Genomic DNA, 21,453 nt, shown 5'->3' on the forward strand with positions numbered 1-21,453 from the left:
TAGATCAGTGGTTCTCAACCTTCTGGCCTTTTAAATATAGTTTCTCATGTTGTGACCCAACCCTAAAATTATTTTCGTTGCTACTTCATAACTGTAATGTTGCTACCGTTATGAATCATAATGTAAATATCTGATATGCAGGATGGTCTTAGGCGACCCCTGTGAAAGGATCGTTCGATCGCCAAAGGGGTCTCGACCCACAGGTTGAGAACCGCTGATTTAGTGTGTCACATGAGTGTGGCTGACATAGCAGTGCCGGGTTTGAGGACTGGCTGCAGAGAAAGAGAGAGAAAAAAAGAGACACAAAAGAGAAAAAGGAAAAGAAAGGAAAAAAATAAACTATCCTCTACAATTACCTTCATTTCAGAAAATAATGACTTTTAAATATCAAAAAAAGGAAAGCCATCATTTCAGGATTAAGGATAATGTCTCACTTTGAAAAAATATAGTTTTAAGGAAAACTCACCTCATTACATTTATTTTGTTCATTTCCCGTATTACAGACCAGCATTTGAGGACACATGAAATAAAAGCAGGTTACTCTTACAACCATTAACTTAAACCATAGCTCATGAGCTCACATCAGCACATTCTGCTATGCCATCAAGTCAAAAATCCCTGTATAAGGACATTTCCGTTTCCATCCGTTATCTATGCATCTTAAGAAATACTGATCGCATCTGTGGCTTCCTTTAAAAGTTTATCCCAATGGCACTGCAGCTAATTTCAATGTCAAAGGAATGCTCCCAGAAAATACTGCACTCCTTCTCCAAACGCTCCTCACGTCCCAGCACCCTCCCAGCACCGCACACTGCCCCACCCGCAGGGAGCTCTCGCTCTCCTTCCCAGGTGACACATCCACGGCATCCCCACCCCTCGGGTCGTCATGAGACTGCAGGCCCCGCACCAACACGTGAGATGTCAGACTCCTGCCACACCCTGACAACGTCTCCGTCCGCCACGCTCTCGGGAGCGCCTAGCAAAGTATCACCAACATCTTCCAGACGCTTATTCAACAGCCACCGAAGGAACTTGAAGTTCCACGTCTCTATTTACTCTTTCCGGTCAGCATGATCTTCAGACTGAAGGTAGGTCCCAAAGAGAAATGCTGCCCTGTGATCATAGAGTTCCAAACGAGCCCTTCACAAAGGAACACGGAGGTACAGACTGTTGCTAAGAGAAATTAGAATCTAAAAGATTTACAATCAAAGTCCTGGATCGGCTGTGTGACCTGAAGCCAGTTACGTGACCCCTTGTACTGGGAACAGTGAGCATCCCTGACTCTTGGAACTGCTGTGAGCACTGAGTTACCCCCCTAAAGAGTCTGGAAGAGTGGCCGCACCTGGTGCCCTCACAGACCCTGACTGCCAAGGAGAGGAGAGAGACAGGTCACCTGCTGCAGAGAACGGGCTCCGTGGTGCTGGGCGGCGGGCACGGCTCGCAGAGCTGAGTGTGTGCTCCCCCGAGCCCACCTCCAGCGGCATCACACGGAGCTTGCATCCAACATGAAGGAAGTGTTTGCACTGGATGGACAAACCCTACAACCAGGAGGCTTTCTCACTCTCCCAAAGAGCAATGGTCACCCTTTACCAGCAGACTGGGACTCTATGTGGCTTGGAAAAAATGGTGACGCAAGTCCCTGGAGAGCAGTGAATATCTGTACAATCGACTGATTAACAAATGAGACCAGGTCTAAACTGGGGGGAGAGACCCCAAAAATGGCCTAATTGAAACAGATGAATAACAATCCAAAATCAGAAGTGAAGCCCTAGCTGGTTTGACTCAGTAGTTGGGGCGTCAGCCCATGGACTGAAGGGTCCCAGGTTCGATTCTGGTCAAGGATGTGTACCTCAGTTGCAAGCTCGACCCCTGGCCCCAGGCGGGGCACATGCAGGAGGCAACCAATCAATGTGCCTCTCCCATCGACTTCGCTCTCTGTCTCTCCCCCTCCCTCCACTCTGAAAAAATAAATGGAAAAAAATATCCTCAGGTGAGGATTAACAAAACATACACAACACAAAAAAATTAAAAGAAGTGAAAAGAAGAAATAGCCCTAGCAGGTATGGCTTAGTGGATAGAGCGTCGGCCTGTGGACTCAAGGGTCCCAGGTTCGATTCTGGTCAAGGGCACATGCCCGGGTTGCGGGCTTGATCCCTAGTAGGGGGTGTGCAGGAGGCAGCCAATCAATGATTCTCTCTCATCATTGATGTTTCTCTCTCTCTCCCTCTCCCTTCTTCTCTGATATCAATAAAAATATATTTTAAAAAATAGAAGAAATAGCCACTAACACAGAGGTAAATTAAAATGATTATAAAACAATAATTTATACTATCTATGCTCATGCATTTGAAGCAAGCCTGAACCATCTAGCCCAGCGGTTGCCAACCTTTTGGACCTTGCAGACCACCGGCTGGTGACCGCTGATCCAGCCTCCTGGAAACACACCGTCCAAGCCCAGTGCAGAGGCAGAATCAGCCTCTGGAACAGGCCTGGGCTCCACCTGGATGTCTCCACCACAGGCTGAGCGCTGCTTTAGGACGGGCTGTCTCTCTCAGCCCTATAACCTGGGTCACAGCTTCAGGTTGGACATGCAGCTGACATGCTCTGTGGGTTCACCACATCAACCAGTAAACAAACTTGATACAAGTTCTTAAAGGCTGAGACGGGAGGGGGGTCCAGTGGGCAAGCAGGGCAAGGAGCCGAGCAGATGGGAGCAAAGGGACGGGGTCCCCACAGCTCCCACCTGCGTGACTCGGCAGGTGTGGAAGACTCTTGTTGTGCCCTGCTTTTGTTGTCCCTTTCTTCAATAGTGACGGAGGTTTAGGGGGGCACTTGGCCACCTCCTTAAGCCTAGTTTTCCCAGCCTCCCCTTGCAGCCAGCTACAGTCAGGTGACTAAGCTCTGGGCAGAGGGCTGGGCGTAGAAGTGACCTTGGAGCCACAGGCCTTCCTGGTGTGAGCTCCTGGGTCCTGCTGGCCCACCTGCCTCCCGGGAGATGCAAGAAGCAGAGCACCCTCTGACTCCACAAGTGAAAGCCCGGGGCTGAGGCAGGAGCTGCCAGACGAACCTGCGTGAGAGAGAAGTGCAGTCCCCTCGTTTAAGCCACTGCTTCTTGGGACCTTTTGGTGCAGCTCAGTCTGTACCTTAATACAATCCGAGCAAGTTTCTTAACCTCCCTGAGCTTTAGCTTTTTCACCTATAAAATGATCACATTTTCTCCAAAAGGTTACAGAGTTAAGCAATACACCTGGCAGATAATTAGTGCTCAACCAATACCTGAATTTACTGAATTGGGAAAAGAGATGTAATATCACTGACACATATTATAAGCTCAATTAGTGTTCATTCCCCCCCTTTTTTCTTTTTGTTTTAATCCTCACCTGAGGATTTTTTTTTTTTTTTTTTACTGATTTTAGAGAGAGGGGAGGGGGCTGGGGGGCTGAGAGAAACATTGATGTCTGAGAAAAACATGGATAGGTTGCCTCCTGTATACTCCCTGAACCCACAACCTAGGTATGTAGGTATGTGTCCGGACCGGGAATCGAAGCAACAGCAACCTTGGGTGCACAGTGCACAGGGTGAGACTGAGCCACACCAACCAGGGCTCATTCCCTCCCCTTTTAACATTAGTTTTAACAGGCGGAGTACAACAGCCACCCACGTGGCTGCTCATGTTAAACAGCAAGAGGGGAGGAGGCTAAGACGGCTCCGTGCTGTGACTCTCCTGCATGAAGAGCCCCCCGCCCCGCAGGCAGGTGTGGGCTTGGTGCTGCCTGGTGCTCCGTCCTGACCACCATTTACTTGCCGCCAGCAGATGCTACACCTTGGTGTGGAGCTGGATATTTGAAAAAATGTGTGCAACTCAAACAATGAAACACAAAAACTAGAGTGGTCCATCCTTCCCAGAAACAGCAGGAGACTTCCCAAGGCGCTCGTGACAAAAGGACGTGCTGCTAATGAGACCAGGGCCACAGGCAAAACCTAGGACTGACTTGGGCAAACCAGGACTGCTGGGCATCCCACCAAAACCAGAACACCAGCCCTCCAGCCTTTCAAAATCAGGTCTCAACCAGATCTTTTACCCATAGAATGAATTGGAATTCTTCAAAAATGTCTTGCGTTTTATGTACCCCTTCATTTCACATATTTTAAAGTCAGCTTGTCAATTCCAACCTCCGACCCTGTCTCCACACACACACCCTGGGGTTTGTAATTGAAATTATGATGTATTTCTAGATTGGTTTTGGGAGAACTGGCACATTTATAACAATGAGTTTTCCAATCCAAAACTGGGGTGTATCTGTCTGTTTACTCAAGTCTTCTTTAATTTCTCTAAAAACTTACCATGTTTTCCACAGAGGTTTCACATTTTTCATTAGATTTATTCCTAGGTACTTTTGTTTATAATGCTACTATATGCATGACTTTTTCACTGCAATGTGTTTATTGGTGGTATATGATAATATTTTTATAAGCTGATTTTATATCCAGCAACTTCCTACATGATTATTGATTAAAGTTATCTGTAGATTGTTTCGGGCTTTCTACAATATACAATCATATCATCAGTGAATGACAACAGTTTTGTTTCTTTCATTCAAATTCTTTTATCTTTTTTCCCATTTTTCTGATTTATTGGTTTGGCTAAAACCTCCATCGTGAGCCTCAAATGATCATAAACAGACTATAAACAAGCCTGCTTCTAACTCCCTCTCCCCTCCATGCTGCCTACCGCTCTGTGTTTCCATCATCTTCTCGAGGCTTCCTCCTGGGGGATTTCCTGTTTTCTGGCTCAATGACTTCCTCTTTACTGTAAATGATTTGATATTAAACCCACATACAGGGTGGGGAAAAGTAGGTTTATAGATGTTCATGTGGAAAATACAATAATTTTTAATAATAACACAAGAAGTCCTGACCGGTTTGGCTCAGTGGATAGAGCATCAGCCCTCGGACTAAAGGGTCCCGGGTTCGATTCCGGTCAGGGGCACGTAACTCGGTTGCATGCTCCCAGCACTGGCCAGGGGCATGCGGGAGACAACCAATCGATGTGTCTCTCTCATATCGGTGTTTCACTCTGTCTCTCCCTCTCCCTTCCACTCTCTAAAAATCAATGGGAAAAATATTCTCGGATGAGGATTAAAATAATAATAACAAATAAGAGCTGCCATCTTGTGTCCCTGCCTGTGTGCGCTTATTCTCAGGGGTCTGCCCTAGACCCCCTGAGCGTCAGCCTTAATCCCCCGCGCGGCCCTGTTTCCTCTCCAACAAGATGAAAGAAACTATCATGAACCAAGAGAAACTCACCAAACTGCAGGCACAAGTGCGCTTTGGTGGGAAAGGAACAGAAAACACACTCGTAGAAAGAAGGGGGTTCACAGAACAGCTACAGCAGATGATTAAAAACTTCAGTTCTCCTTAAAGAAGTCAGGGATAAACAATATCTCTGGTATTGAAGAGGTAAGTATGTTTACAAACCAAGGAACAGTGATCCACTGTAACAACCCTGAAGTTCAAGCATCGCTGGCAGGGAACACTTTCACCATGACAGGCTGTGCTGAGACAAAGCAGCTGACAGAAATGCTCCCAGCACCTTCAACAGCTCGGGCAGACAGTCTGACGGTTAAGGAGACTGGCTGAAGCTCTGCCCAAACAAGCTGTGGATGAAAAAGCGCCACTTGCTACTGGAGAGGATGATGATGACGAAGTTCCAGATCTTGTGGAGGATTTTGATGAGGCTTCCAAGAATGAAGCAAACTGAACTGAGTCAACTTCTGAAGAAGATAAGCTTGAAGAAGTTTCTGGGAGCTGCTATTTTATATTATGACTGCTTTTTCAAATTTTGTTTATGGATCTGATAAAATCTAGATCTCTGATATTTTTTAGCCCAATGCTCCTGGACATTGCAGCTCTTTTCAGTTTTTGCTTATACATAAATCATTCTTTGCAGCTAATTAAGCTGAAGAATCTTGGGAATAAAGTTTGAAACAGGTTAATAAAAAAATAACAACAACACAAGAATAAAACTGTTTCACATACAATTGTAAACCTACTTTTGCCCCACCCAGTATTGTATTTTTTATTTCTAGACATCTATTTGGTTCTTCTTCAAATATTGTAGATCACCTTTTATAGTTCCCGAAGGTATTTTCTTTCTTTCTTTCTTTAAATATATTTTTATTGATTTCAGACAGGACAGGAGAGGGAGAGAGACAGAAACAATGATGAGCGAGAATCATTAATCAACTGCCTCCTGCACACCCCCTACTGAGGACTGAGTCCACAACCTGGGCATATGCCCTTGACCAGAATCGAATCCAGGACCCTTCAGTCCACAGGCTGACGCTCTATCCACTGAGCCAAACCGGCTATGGCAATATTTTATTTCCTCAAGAATAAAAAGCATGCTTGTTTATAGTCTGTTCCTGATAATTTCAAAATCTGAAGTACTGAAGGCTCTGTTTCCATTGGTTTTCACTCATGGTGCCTTATTTCCTTATTAGAGGCCCAGTGCATGAATTCGTGCACCAGTGGGGTCCCTCAGCCTGGCCTGCAGTGATCGGGCCAAAACCGGCCCAGTGCAAGAATTCGTGCACCAGGCCTCTAGTATGCAAAGATCTTTGGTTAATCTCTTCCTGCCCTCCCTCCTCCCCTCTTCTCTCTGAGATTCATCAGTCTGTTCCATGTTTCCTGTCTGTGCATTGAGCATCTGCTCCCTGGTGGTCAGTGCATATCATAGCTACTAGTTGAAGGGTCGTTTAGACTTTTATATATATAGATATGCTTGGTCAGTTTTGTCTGTGTATTAACAATACCCTTATAAAATATCTGTAAGGGTTTTTTTTTGCATCTTAGGATGACAGTAACTGCCTCCAGAGAGGATACCTGAAGGCATGACCAAACCAGAAAACACACTAAATTCATGCTTGATTTCCCTGAACTACCAGGCAGTGTAAACCTGGGCTAGCGAGCCTCACAAAGGCTAAGCCAGAACCACAAGATGTTCCCCTTCTCCCACTTTTTTCCTGCCACATTTAGTAAAAAAAATAACCAGGTGGGAGCAGGGATGGAGTGGGGCAGGCATATCTATACTTCACACTAACTCGGAGGATATAGATACAGCCTTCCACGCCCCATTTAGTACAGGGATGGTTTCCTCTAAGCTTTCCCTTTGAGAGGACTGAGATCTTAACTACTGTTCATACCCTACAAGGCCACTAAAGTCAAAGCCCCACTTTGTCCAGATCATCAAATGCCCTCAGGGCAAAGGCAGATTCCATCCCATTGTGATTAAATTACCTTTCTGGGTTCTTATTTTTAGTTATATTTTGGTCTAGAACTTCCTTACCATATTGTCAATTCTTTTATTTCTTTTTCTTTGGAGTCCAACATTTTTTAAAATTTAAACTCTTTATTGTTTAAAGTATTACATATGTCTCCTTTTCCCCCCAGTGCCCTCTCCCCAGCCGCTCCCACTCCCCAGCACATGCCCTCACCCCCGTCTGTGTCATTGGTTATGTTTATAAGCATGCATACAAGTCCTTTGGTTGAACTCTTATCCCCCATCCCATCCTCCCCTGCTTCCCTCTGAGGTTTGACAGTCTGTTCGATGCTTGTCTCTGGATCTATTTTTGTTCATCAGTTTATGTTGTTCATTATATTCCACAAATAAGTGAGATCATGTGTTATTTATCTTTCTCCGACTGGCTTATTTTGCTTAGCATAATGCTCTCCAGGTCCATCCATGTTGCTGCGTATGATAAGAGTTCCTTCTTTTTTACAGCAGCGTAGTATTCCATTGTGTAGATGTACTACAGTTTCCTAATCCACTCATCTGCTGATGGCACTTGGGCTGTTTCCAAATCTTAGGTATTGTAAATTGTGCTGCTATGAACATAGGGGTGCATATATCCTTTCTGACTGGTGTTTGATTTCTTGGGATATATTCCTAGAAGTGGGTTTCTGGGTCAAATGGGAGTTCCATTTTTAGTCGTTTGAGGAAACTCCATCCTGCTCTCCACAGTGACTGCACAGTCTGCTGGAGTCCAACCATTTTGATGCTTTCCATAGGGTAGGGCTGGAAGGACAGAGGCAGTCCAAATACCGTAGCCTAACATTAATAAACAACATAAGACACTGCTGTTTTTCTTGCAAAATATACCTGATATACAATTCTCTACACTGAAATTTATGTTCTCGCATCCCTTTGAAGGATTATTCCACTTTCAATGGCTGCTACTCATACTCATGAGACATGTTGTCAACTGAATAATTGTAAGCTACTGACCGAGAGCTGAAGATCCTTTTGTCTTTCATGCTATACGATTCCAATGTGTGGGCATATGTTTCTTTATTTATACTGCTTGGGACACAGTGTGCTTCCATTCTGGGAGTCCAACTACACATTTACCACACATTATTATTCTCATTTTCCATCTCCCATCTCTCAAGGCTGCACACTGTGTAACTTCTTACACACACAATTCTGTCTTCTGCCATGTTTAATGTGTCTACTCCACATATATTGAGTTTTCTTTTTTTAAAATAATTCTTTATTGTTGAAAGTATTACATATGCCCCTTTCCCTTCCCACTGACCCCCTTGAGTTTTTTATTTCAACTTTTTTTCATTTCTGAAAGTTCTACTTGGATCACTTTGATACTTTGTTTTGCATTACTAATTTTTATTCTATATGTATTTCTTCAAATATTTCATATACTAGGGGCCCAGTGCATGAATTTATGCACCTTGAAAGGAACTGTGGGCCAAGAGGCTGTGGTGGGCACAGGGGCGTGTCTCGGCCCATCCTCCACGCCCCCACCTGGCCCCTCCCACCACGGCCCCTGGTCCCGTCTGCCAGCAGCCCTGCTCCCGCTGTCGCCGCTCCCACGCGCTGATGGCGCTGGCCCCGCTCACACCCACTGACTGCGCAGAGCGATTAGGGCCGGCACCAGCAGTGGGTGCAAGCAGGGCCATCGCCAGCAGCGGGTGAGAGCACTGGGCGGGACCATGGCGCGCAGAAGCAAAGAATTTTCAGTAACCACCAGAGGCTTGCCCCAATGACAGCAACCGGCACCCTGCCTTGGTCTGGTGTCCCCGCTCACCAGCTCCACCATCCCACTGCGGCCAACGCCTGCCATGTTCTGTGCTCTGCCGCCTGCTGCTGATGCCCACCATGTTCTGTGTGCACCCCCTGGTGGTCAACGCACGTCATAGCGACCAGTTGTTTGGTTGTTCCACCATTCAGTCTATTTGCATATTAGGGTTTTATATATATAGATACACTAGAAGCCCCCCACCGGTGCACAATCGGGGCCGGGGAGGGACTATGGGAGGGCTTCAGGGCATGTCCAGCCCATCTTGCCCAGTCTCGATCGGCCAGACCCCAGCAGCAAGCTAACCTACCAATTGGAGCATCTGCCCCCTGGTGGTCAGTGCACATCATAATGACTGGTCAAACAGTCAAACAAACAGCCGGATACTTAGCATATTAGGCTTTTATTATATAGGATACGGCATCTGACTATTCAACATGTGCAGGCCTCAGGGCATCTAATTTTGCTAATTCTTCCTCACAATGGTATGTGTTTTCTGATTGTAAGTTCAAGTTTGCTTAAATGTAATGTATAAAATCCATTATTTTATACATTAAATAAAAGCCTACACTATGTATGCTTTTCTCTAAAGAGGGTTTATGTTTTCTTCAGCAAGGAACAAAGGATTACTATCATAACGCTCACTGTTCCTTTTTTCCTCTTTTGGCCTTTAGAACAGTATCTTAATTTTTAGTGCACCAAAGTGATCACAAGAAACCATATTTACTGTGATTTATCCAGCATCTAATTGGAGTGCGATGGGAGAGCTTTTTAGGAACACCCAATACTGCTGGACACAGGAGTCCCTCCCCTACTTTTTTTTCAAAATATATTTTTATTTATTTCAGAGAGGAAGGGAGAGAGAAACATCAATTATGAGAGAGAATTGGCTGCCTCCTGCACATCCCACAACAGGATTGAGCCCACAATCCAGGCATGTGCCCTGACCGGGAATCAAACCGTGACCTTCTGGTTCTTAGGTCGACGCCCAACCACTTAGCCACACTTCCCTCCCTTTTTCATCCTCCACATGGACAGTGTGTTCTGGATGGCACCCATGACCGTGTAAGGGCTCTAGCTCATGTGTACCTCACTACAGGTGCATGGCTGTCCCCATTTTATTTGGATTACACTTCAGCTTGGAGAGACCAAGTAACTTGGTCTCTCCACAACACAGCTCCTCAAAACTAGACTCAGGAGGATCAAAAAACAACCAAAAGACAATAGACTATACACACCCTTCAAAACTAAATATCTGCTGTCATCCATCTTTAAACTTCCACTTATACAGTATATTTGCACAAATTATACAGTAAAACAGAATAAAAAAGGAAAACCATCCTACCTTCTGTGGAAACTTCTTGTTTAAATTTTGTATTCAGGCAAAATATAAAAACATTTGGGGGTTTTTCTTGGAGTATATGCAACTTGAAGAAAATTTTTTTCATTCAGTATAAGATTGATAATCGCCTCACCTGAAAAATAAAAAGGAAAAATCTTACTTTAAGTTCTGCTTTTATCAAGTAAATTACCAAAATGGTAGATAAAAGGAAAGCAAAAATCAGTATCTTTACTTAGTATTCAAATTATCAGAACATTTCAGGATGAAGGAATGAAAAACTCCATTGCCTCTATTTGTGTTAGAGAGCCTGGTGCTGATGGCATACACCCAATCCGGTGTCTGGTGAATGAGCTCAATGGTTGGAATGTCACACACAGATTTCAAAGATGTGGGAAGATCTCTATGGAATTGTCCACTTTAGTAACTTTATGTATGCATTTATTTATTTTTTATCCTCACCTGAGGATATTTTTCCATTGATTTTTAGAGAGTGGAAGAGAGGGAAAGACAGACAGAAATATTGATGTGAGAGAAACACACAGGTTAGTTGCCTCCTGCACAAGCCCTAACCAGGGCCTGGGCCAGGGAGGAGCCTGCTTGGGTGCCCTTGACTGGAATCAAACCCGGGACCCTTTGGTTCACAAGCCGACGCTCTATCCACTGAGCCAAACCGGCTAGGGTCAGTCTAGTAACTTTACACTATCTCCTCAAGAAATGCACATCCCTGGCCTGGCTGCGTAGCTCAATTGGTTAGAACATCGTTCCAATACACCAAGGTTGCCAGTTCAATCCCTGGTCAGGGCACATTCAAGCATCAGCCAATGAGGCTGGAATGGCTCAGTGGTTGAGTGTCGACCTATGAATCAGGAGGTCACAGTTCCACCCAGTCAGGGCACATGCCCAGGTTATAAACTTAAGGCAGCCGATCAAGGATTCTCTCTCATCACTGATGTTTTTCTCTTTCTCTCTTCCTCTTCCTTACTCTCTGAAATAAACAAAAATATATATATATTTTAAAAGAAACAGCCAATGAATGCACAAATAAGTGGAACAACAAAACTAAGTTTCTCTCTCCCCTCAGCCCCACTATTTCCCTTTCTCTCTCCCCCTCAAAAAAAAAAAAAAAAAAAAAAAAATATATTCCTGGTCACAAGGTGACTGATAATCCATCACAATGTCTAGAAGCATCTCCAACAGTGACCTCTACATACCATTTCCAAATCAGGCGACCAGCACTGCCCAATGAACTGACTGACTCCACGTCTCCGGCAAAAGCAGGGACACCTGGAGCCTGAGGAGCTCACTTGGTACTTGCATGAAAGTCATGATTTCACCATTGGAAACTAGTCTTTAGCATTCCCTTCCCTGGACACATGAATTCCCTGATGACCACCCAAGAAAAGGCCACCTCTGCTCTTTCTCCCACCAGAATGGGGGTCAGCATTCTCCTAGGTCCATGGCTATTTTAAAAGCCACCTTATACCTTCATTCTAAAACCTGTTTTTAATCTTTTTGCTACAGGGAGCAAATTTACCTTCCCACCTGCAACAACTAAAAAAAAAATTAAAGGGTAAAATATATGGAACAGTTTTCAAGAAAACGGACACCAGGCAATGAGGAAGAGCCGTCCCTGACAGAAGGGAAACGAAAGGACCCTCTCCCTGCCCAGCTCCCTGCCTGGGGAGGACCGTGGCTCTGGGAGCAGCAGAGGAGCCAGGTGGAGCCACCTCTTGAGGCCGAGGCGCTGACGTTCAGTTCGGACAGAGCACTGGAGGGGAGTGGCACAGAGGTGCAGGCTCCAGCTGGGTGCTGACAGCAGCGTGTGAGGCAGCCTCCAGGCCAGGCACAGCAGCGCCCAAAGGGCTACCAGGAACAACCCTCGAGTTCACAGGGAGCCAGAGACACTCTTTCTCCCAGTCACAGTGCAAACTTCCTAATTCTCCGGCTGGGGCAAAATTAGCCCTACCAATGGTCGGAAAACTGCGGCTCACGAGCCACATGCGGCTCTTTGGCCCCTTGAGTGTGGCTCTTCCACAAAATACCGACTTCTGCGCATGGGCCACGACGTTTCAATCGCACTGTACGTGCGCGTCCACACGTGGTATTTTGTGGAAGTGCCACACTCAAGGGGCCAAAGAGCCGCATGTGGCTTGCGAGCCGTGGTTTGCCGACCACTGCTAGACTAAACATTACTCTGGCCTCACCTAACAAAGCTTAAAAGTAAGACCCACCAGAATCAAACTGTTTCCAAGTAATTTAACCACATCTCAGAAAAAAGGTGACGAATATGTATAGAAATACAAAAATACCCAGCATCCAACACAATAAATTCAGTGTCTTGGCAGTTTGGCTCAGTGGATAGAGCGTCAATGAAGGTCGCAGGCAGGAGGCAACCAATCGATGTATCTCTCTCACATCAATGTTTCTCTCTGTCTCTCTCTGTCTCTCCTCCTCCCTTCTACCCTCTCTTAAAAAAAAATCAATGGAAAAATATCCTTGGGTGAGGATTCACAATAAATAAATAAATAAATAAATTACCAGACATACAAGGAAGAAAACATGAACTATAATGAAGAGAAAAATCAATCAAAACTAACCCAGAAATGACACAAATGACAGAATTAATAAACAGAGACATTTAAACAGTTGTCCTAACTGTATTCCGTATCTTCAAAAACCTAGAGGAAAGATTAGACATGTTAAATGGAGACATGAAAGATAGACAAAGACCCAAATAGAATCATAAAAATACTCAATCCCAAAAAAGGCAGGAAAGAGGGAAAGGGGACAAAGAACACAGTGTCCTTCTCCTGTGAGCCTCTCCCCGAGGGCACTGTAAGGGGGACAGGACACAGTGTGGTTGTTTCCTCCTCCCCAGCCCTCTCTCTAACCACACCAACCCTTACCACTCCCTAAACATGCCGAGGGTCTCCCATCGCTGACGCTCTGCACGTGGCCCCCACTGCCTGGAACGCCCCTCCTCCCACCTCCCTACTTGACAAAGTCCTGCCAGCTCTTCAATCCAAAATTCAACCACAACACTCACATCAAGCTTTCCTGAGTCCTTCCTCAGGATTCACACAAGTCTGTTTACACATCTTTTAGAAAATCACATTATAATAATCTGGTTTGAAATATTATTTATTTTAAATCATGAAAAAAATTAAAAATACAAAAAGATCCACAGAAGAGTATGACAAATACCCATATATTGAGATTTAATAAATGTTAAGAATTGTTCACATATGCCTATTTTTAAAAACCACACATTTCTAATACATTGAGAAACTGACACCCATTCCATTCCCTTCCTCTTAAAGGTAATCATTAACTTGCAGCATCATAATTGCATTCTTTCACTGCCCGTGTGTTTATAAGTAATGCACTGTTTTAAGAATATACTTTTAGCCCTAACCGGTTTGGCTCAGTGGATAGAGTGTCGGCCTGCGGACTCAAGGGTCCCAGGTTCGATTCCGGTCAAGGGCATGTACCTTGGTTGCGGGCACATCCCCAGTGGGGGGTGTGCAGGAGGCAGCTGGTCGATGTTTCTCTCTCATCGATGTTTCTAACTCTCTTTCCCTCTCCCTTCCTCTCTGTAAAAAATCAATAAAATATATTTAAAAAAATAAAAAAGAATATACTTTTAGCCCTGGCTTGTTTTGCTCAGTGGATAGAGCATCCGCCTGCGGATTGAAGGGTCCCAGGTTCCATTCCGGTCAAGGGCTTGATCCCCAGTAGGGGGCGTGCAGGAGGCAGCTGATCAGTGATTCTCTCTCATCATTGATGTTTCTCTCTCTCTCTCCCCCTCTCTCAAATCAATAAAAATATTTTTAAAAAAGAATATACTTTTATAACACATACATGTACTCTCCAAGTGTTTTAAGATCAACTTTGAATTTTAGGAAATCATCTATACTGACACAGGTAGCTTTCATTTTGAATTTGGCAGGCACTGCATCCCTGCGAGGCCTCCCAGGCTGTCCCTGACTTATTACCATTACAAGCGAGGCTGCCTGGACTTCTAGGCATGTATCTTCATGCACAGCAAGTGCTTCCCAGCTTTTCTTCACTTGGACACAGAACTGCTGGGTGACAGAAAAGACACCTCCCAGTCCAGCAGACAAGAGACACATACTCCAGAGTGCTACACCGTGCTCGGTGCAGCTCAGTGGGAACGGCAGCTCACCAGAGCCTCGCCCACAGGGCAAAGTCCCGGGACTGACCCAGGTCATGAGGTTAATAAATGTCAGTTCTAGAACTTGAACCCAGGTTGGCTCAGCAAAGTCCATGTTCTCCATCTCCACATGACACCAGATTCTGGCCCAGTCGATAAAGAGGAAAGGGAGGTATCCAAACAGGTGCAGAAAGAGTGACGAAGGTGGAGAGAGATAACAGGAAGGTACTGCCCTGGCTGCACGGGGCAGGGAGGCCACCGACAGAGCCAAGAAAGAGACAGAGCAGGTCTCACAGGCTCGAGGGGAAATGAGGCTGGGGGGAGAGAGGTGCAGTCTTCAAATGGAGCCATGGTTTCTTTGTGGGGTGACAAATATTCTGGAGTTGGTGATGGCTGCACAAACTTGTAAAAATACACTAAAAGTTACTGAATTGTACACTTTAAAAGGGTGGATTTTAGGAAATGTGAATAAACCCTGAATGAGAAAAAATGAAGCAGTCAGTGGGCTGACAGACAGAAGAGGAGTCAATTCCTGAAGAGGAGCTCCACAAGGTGTGACTGACACCAGCAGCCCAGGGGCATGGGAGAGAGAATGGACGAACAGAGCCCTGCCCCAAAGAGCCTGACCTCTAGCAGAGAAGACAGGTCCCGCAGGCCTCCACCGCAGCCCACTGGGAGGGAGATGGCGGGCAGGCGCACAGCCCGGAGCATCCTATCTTCCAGTGCTGAGGACAGACCACCCAGTTCCTGTGCCTTGGGGCCTCTCTGTAGACAGGGCTAAAAATACTGACCTCCTAGGGTGGGTGTGAGGACTGACTGAGGCTAAGTCCTGTGCTTGGAAGCAGGCCTGACCCGGAGTGCCTGGGGTACGTTAGCTCTCACGACGCCCATGGAGGGGAAGACGTGACTCCTACAAGGTGGTGTGCCTGGGGGCTGAGCCTCAACTCCAGGTGCGCCTGCCTGGCTGGACGCTCAGCCCCCCCACTTACTGGCCTAAGTTTCTTAAACTCTCTGTGTCTCCGTCTCCCCGACTGTAAAATGCGGATGACGAAAGTATATACCTCCAAGGTCAATGCGAACATGAAACAAGATAATCTAGCAAATGCTCAGCACCTGCCTGGCAAACAGGAAGTGCCCAGTGAGTGTTGTTGGTCAGAGAAGGCTTCCCTGAGGAATGAGTGGCTTGAGTTTCACTCATTTTAAATTAATGGCCACAAACCTCAAGAGGGAGCTAGTTTCCCTCTACAGACAATTGCGACAAATGTCAGATAAGCACAATTGTGTACAGCCGCTTTCATCGAGAAGTGAGTCTACCTGCCCATCCTGGGACTCCTGGACCTGCTGCAGCCACGGAGGTGGCACGATGAGGACCAGGTGCAGTTCTGAGCCTCGGCTTCAAGAGGCTTCACAGCGTCCACCCTCAGTCTCTTGGACTCCGGTGACCAGTGTGTGAAAGCCCACGTGCCTCCCTAGGTGCCAGGGCCCTGCAGAGGCCTGCACACCCAGCCAAGGCCCTGATCATAGACGGAAGTGGAGAGGAGCCATCTGGCTGAACCCAACCCCAACTGGGCTCAACCCACAGACTCATGACCGGAAACAAAGATGGTCGTTTTAAGCCACTCATCACTGGATGGTCTGCTGCAACAGATAACTAATATAACAACCCTGTTCTTCCTTCTGCTCTCTCCTTCACCCTCCAGCATGCATACCCCCTGAATCCATAGAAAAAGGAGAAGGTCTCAACTGGGACCTCTCCTATTCCCTGCCTCCCCTCCTGCTATGATGGAAAAGGGTCCGGGGCTCCCAAAGGCCAGCCCCTTCCCCACGCTGCAGGCCCCTCCCCTCACACCTCCCACTGCTTCTCCCGCAGGAATCTCCAGTGCCCTCCCGTCTGTGTGCACACGCACACACCCTGCCCCACAGACATTTCTCCAATTCCTGTTCACAGCAAAGCTTCCTCAAGGAACTGTCTGCTCTTACTGTCCCCAGAATCAAGGGAAGAAGGGAAAAGAAATATGAGCTCGACACTGAGGGCACCCCCCAACACACACACACTGCTCACAGAGGGGGGCAACAGTGCTTACGTCAGACCATGCTTACACAGCATACGACTGCAGGGAAAATGTCAGAGGTCAGGGCTACCGAATGGCTAAAAACTGAAGGGGAAACTGAACAAAGAAGGGAAAAACTCACCCTGGCCGGTGTTGGTCAGTGGTTAGAGCACCGACCCACACAAATTCGATCCCAGTCAAGGGCACATATCTGGGTTGTCTCTCTCACATTAATGTTTCTCTCTCTCCCCCCACCCCTTCTTTCCCTTCTACTCTCTCTGAAAATCAGTGGAGAAAATAACGTTGGGTGAGGATTAACAACAAAAGGGGAAAAGCTCAAAATCTTCATTAAAATTCCTCCCAAATCCTTGGCTGACTCCTGAGCTGCACATGGTGAGATGACATGCCAAGAAATCAAATAGAAAAAAAGTCAAACTCATAGAAACAGAGTAGGGAGTGGCTGCCAGGGATGGGGGTGGGGGTAGAAAGAGGTTGGTAAAGGTGCGAACATTCAGCTATGAGATGAATATGGTCTGAGGACCAAATGGGGACTGTAGCTGATGAAACTGTGTCGCATAACTGAAATTTGCTAAGAGGGTACAACTTCAATGTTCTCACACACACAAACTATGTGAGGCAATGGATATAATTAACTAGATGGGAAGAATCCTTTCACAATGTAGGTACATGTATATAAAATTATGATGTACTTTAAATATCTTACAATTTTATTGGTTAATTATACCTCAATAAAGCAATACAGATGAGAAAGAGAGAGATACACACAAACCCATACACACCTGACCAGGCAGAAAGCAGCTGTTGTGAGATGAGAAAGATTTCAACAGTTGTCCAACACTGGGTGACAAATTTTGGATTTTCTGTTCTGCCATATTAGAAAGGTTTTCCATTAAAACCCCAGAAGGGCCATGGCTTGGGAGTAAAAACCATGTTCCAGAACTAAGGGCTGTGCCCTAAAACATAGGGCAAAAACCAAACAGATCCACCCTTGAAAAGCTTCACAGGATCAAGATGCTCTCCCAGTAATTTAACAGCAGGCCATAACAAAACTTAATACTCTTTAAGGGAAGATAACTTAAAACAGAGTCTCTAGAATGTACTATCCACAATGTCCATTATACAACAAAGTTACTAGACATGCAAAGTAGAAAAATGTGAACCATGATCAAGAGAAAAAAACAATCTACAGAACCCACAAATGACCGTATGTTGCAACTGACAGATGACAACTTCAAAACACCATTATAAATATGTTAAAGGACTTTGGGGAAAACAGGGCAGAAGGGATGAGCAGGGGGAAAATTAGCAGAGACTTGTGAACTTGAAAAAAGAACCAAAAGGAAATGCCAAAATTAAAAATATAATACCTGGAATTAAATGTCACTGGATAGAATTAATAACAAAATGAATACAGAATATACTCATGTAAACAGTGAGAGAAAATAATTTTTAAAATACAGCCACACTCAGCACCTGTGGGAGAAAATCAAACAATCTAAAATAGATGTCACTGGACTGCCAAGAGGAAAGGAGAGTGAGACAACAGCCAAAAAGTTTCCAAAGTTGATTACATACGCCAACCCAGAGAGCCAAGGACTGAAGTAAATCCCAGGAAGGATAAATACTAAAACACCAAACTCAGAAAATTACCATCAAACTGAAAAAGAAAAAAAGTTTATAGAAATAGAGAATTTACTTAATAAAAATAAATAAAATATCTTAAAACACAGCAGGAAAAGATGTCAGGTGAACAATAAGAATGACAACTGACTTCTCACTAGAAAAAACACACTATGGGAGATGATGGAGAAACTTCTTTATTTTTTATTTATTTATTTTTTTTTTTTTATTGATTTCAGAGAGGAAGGGAGAGGGAAAGAGAGTGAGACAGAAACATCCGTGATGAGAATCATGGACCAGCTGCCTCCTGCACGCCCCCTACTGGGGATGGAGTCTGCAACCCGGGCATGTGCCCTTGACCGGGAATCGAACCCATGACCTCCTGGTTCCTAGGTCGACGCTCAACCACTGAGCCATGCCGGCCGGGCTAGAGAAACTTCTTTAAAGGGCTAAAAGAAACAACTGTCAAACCTAGAATTTTATAACCAGCAAAAATATCCCTCAACACTGAAGGGCAAATAAAGACATTTCTAGACAAACAAAAGCTGAGAGAATCTGTACCCAGCACACCCACAACATAAGAAATACTGAAGTCCTAGCCAGTTTGGCTCAGTAAATACAGCATCTGCCTGCAGATAGAAGGGTTCCAGTCAAGGGCACGTAACTCAGTTGCAGGCTCCCAGCCCTGGACGGGGACATGCAGGAGGCAACCAATCAATGTGTCTCTCTCACATCGGTGTTTCTCTCTGTCTCTCCCACTCCCTTCCATTCTCTCTAAAAATCAATGGAAAAAATATCCTCAGGTAAGGATAAAAAAGTTATTTAAAAATAAAGAAACTAAAGAAAGAGCTTCAGGCTGAGGACAATGATGCCACCTAGAACTGTGATCTGTGAAAACAATGAAGAACTTCCCAACTCATTCTCTGGGGCCAGTTCCCCTGATACCAAAAGAGTATCATCCTATATAATAAAAGCCTAATATGCTAAGTTTCCGGTCATCCGTTCAACCAGTCAAAGCATAATTCGCTAATGATATGCTAAGGCTGCTCAGCCGCTCCCTATGACGTGTACTGACCACCAGGGGCTAGACACTCTAACCGGTAGGTTAACTTGCTGCTGGTGGATGGTGAGACAGGCCAGACACGCCCTGGAGCCCTCCTGCAGTCCCTCCCTGGCTGGCCAATCTCCCGCATCCCTCCCCGGCCCCGATCGTGCACCGGTGGGGTCCCTCGGCCTGGCCTGCACCCTCTCGCAATCCAGGACCTCTTCGGGGATGTTGGAGAGCCGGTTTTGGCCCGATCCCGCAGGCCAGGCTGAGGGACCCCACTGGTGCACTGACCATACATACGTCCAACCATCCGACCGGCATAAAGAATGGCATGCTTTATGCTATAGATGTGAATGAGAGGAGAATATAAGTGTGAAGTCACACCGATATTTGTTAGGTTACTACAGAAACGTCACCTGTCTGTCAACGCATGGGATGTTTTCACTTACATTTTCGGCAATCTGATCAAAAAGTTCAATACTGCCCTAACCAGTTTTGCTCAGTGGATAGAGTGTCAGCCTGCGGACTCAAGGGTCCCAGGTTCAATTCCGGTCAAGGGCATGTACCTTGGTTGCAGGCACATCCCCAGTAGGGGGTGTGCAGGAGGCAGCTGATGGATGTTTCTCTCTCATGGATGTGTTCAATACTATTTGATAATATGCTCATTAATGGTGTGGGGTGACACTGTCACATTATTAAATAAACATCAAATTGTGACACTTCAAATAAAGCAAATGAAAAGTGTATAGAATTAACAAATGACAAGCATCTTAACAGCACAAAACACGGTCAAAAAAACGTTTACAAGTCAATCGAAACAGTCAACGTTAATATTCGATAATATTTCTAAATAAATTATATAACATTTTATATTTTATTTTTAAATATTTATAAAAGTCGTTAAATTAAAAAAATGAACGTTTTTTTATGTATGCGTGGTACATACGATGCACACTGGCAATTTAAAAGTAAATGTTTACTTGCAAATGCGCAATACATATAAAGCTCTCGCTGGCACCAATCGCACATGTGTGTTTCAATCTTTCATTGTCGATCGTGAATATGGTTGTTCTTGTTGACACTGAATTGTAGTTCCTTAAAATGGATAATAACAGAAATCAACATCGTCAAGAAAATATATCTGAAAAACAATTATTGGCACAATATACCTCTGAGGTTGAACCCCTAGTATATAGATATTATATACTAGGGGCCCAGTGCACGAATTCATGCACCTTGAAAGGAACTGTGGGCCGAGAGGTTGCTGTAGGCACAGGGACGGGCGGGTCTCGGCCCATTCTCCGCGCCCCTGCCTGGCCCCTCCCGCCGAGACTCCCAGTCCCATCTGCCGGCAGCCCTGCTCCCGCCACAGCTTCTCCCATGCACTGACGGCACTGGCCCCGCTCGCACCTGCTGATGGCATGGAGCAATTGGGGCCAGCACCAGCAGTGGGTGCGAGTGGCAGCTGCTGCCCCTCAGGAGCAGGGGGAGGTGCAGAAGCCCTCAGGGGCGATCGGGACCAGCACCGGGTGCTGGAAGCGGGTGCAAGCAGCAGCTCCAGCACTGGCAGTGGGTGTGAACGCCAGTCAGGACTGCAGCGTGCAGGAGCAAAGAATTTTTTAGTAACCACCAGAGGCTTGCCCCGATGACAGCGACCAGCGCCCTGCATTGGTCTGGTGTCCCCACTCACCTGCTCCATTCTTCCATCGCAGCCAACGCCCACCATGTTCCATGCATGCCCCCTGGTGGTCAGCACACATTATAGCGACCAGTTGTTTGGTTGTTCTGCCATTCGGTCTATTTGCATATTAGCCTTTTATTATATAGGACTAGTGGCCCGGTGCACGAAATTCGTGCACATTGAAAGGGAATTAATTAGAGGAAATATTTTAATATTGCTATTTGCCCTTTCCTCAGCTGTGATGAGGAAGCTGGGGTGACAGCCACACAGTCCCCGGAAGCCTGGGTCAAACACTGGAGGGCCGGTTGGGGGCATGACTGGTGGTGAATTGCAGCCAGCCCCGATGTCCCGGCGGGAGAGCGGGTTGGAGGGTGGCGACTGCAGGCGGACCACCGCCCCGCCAGACCCGATCTGCCAGCGG

At 45.8% G+C, this 21,453-nt stretch overlaps 1 protein-coding gene and 1 pseudogene across 3 annotated transcripts in view; one reads left to right on the top strand and one right to left on the bottom strand.

Annotated features, from left to right (window-relative positions):
• Positions 1-14,515, bottom strand: part of PPP6R2 (protein phosphatase 6, regulatory subunit 2) — a 47,943-nt gene extending 33,428 nt beyond the window's left edge. Inside the window, exons 1-2 of one of the 3 annotated variants that reach the window (XM_005868244.2) lie at positions 14,433-14,515; positions 10,441-10,570 (exon numbers count right to left, since the gene is read on the bottom strand). The gene's annotated coding sequence lies outside the window, so the exon portion shown is untranslated. Of the gene's footprint in view, positions 1-10,440; positions 10,571-13,034; positions 13,122-14,432 lie in introns of those variants that run through there. The other 2 variants (XM_014541220.1, XM_014541218.1) reach the window with 2 other exon arrangements.
• On the top strand, positions 5,152-6,004 carry LOC102256294 (annotated as a pseudogene).
• Positions 14,516-21,453: the final 6,938 nt, after the last annotated feature.

Source organism: Myotis brandtii, unplaced genomic scaffold, assembly GCF_000412655.1.
Source record: "Myotis brandtii unplaced genomic scaffold, ASM41265v1 scaffold2658, whole genome shotgun sequence".
Taxonomy (NCBI): Eukaryota; Metazoa; Chordata; class Mammalia; order Chiroptera; family Vespertilionidae; genus Myotis; species Myotis brandtii.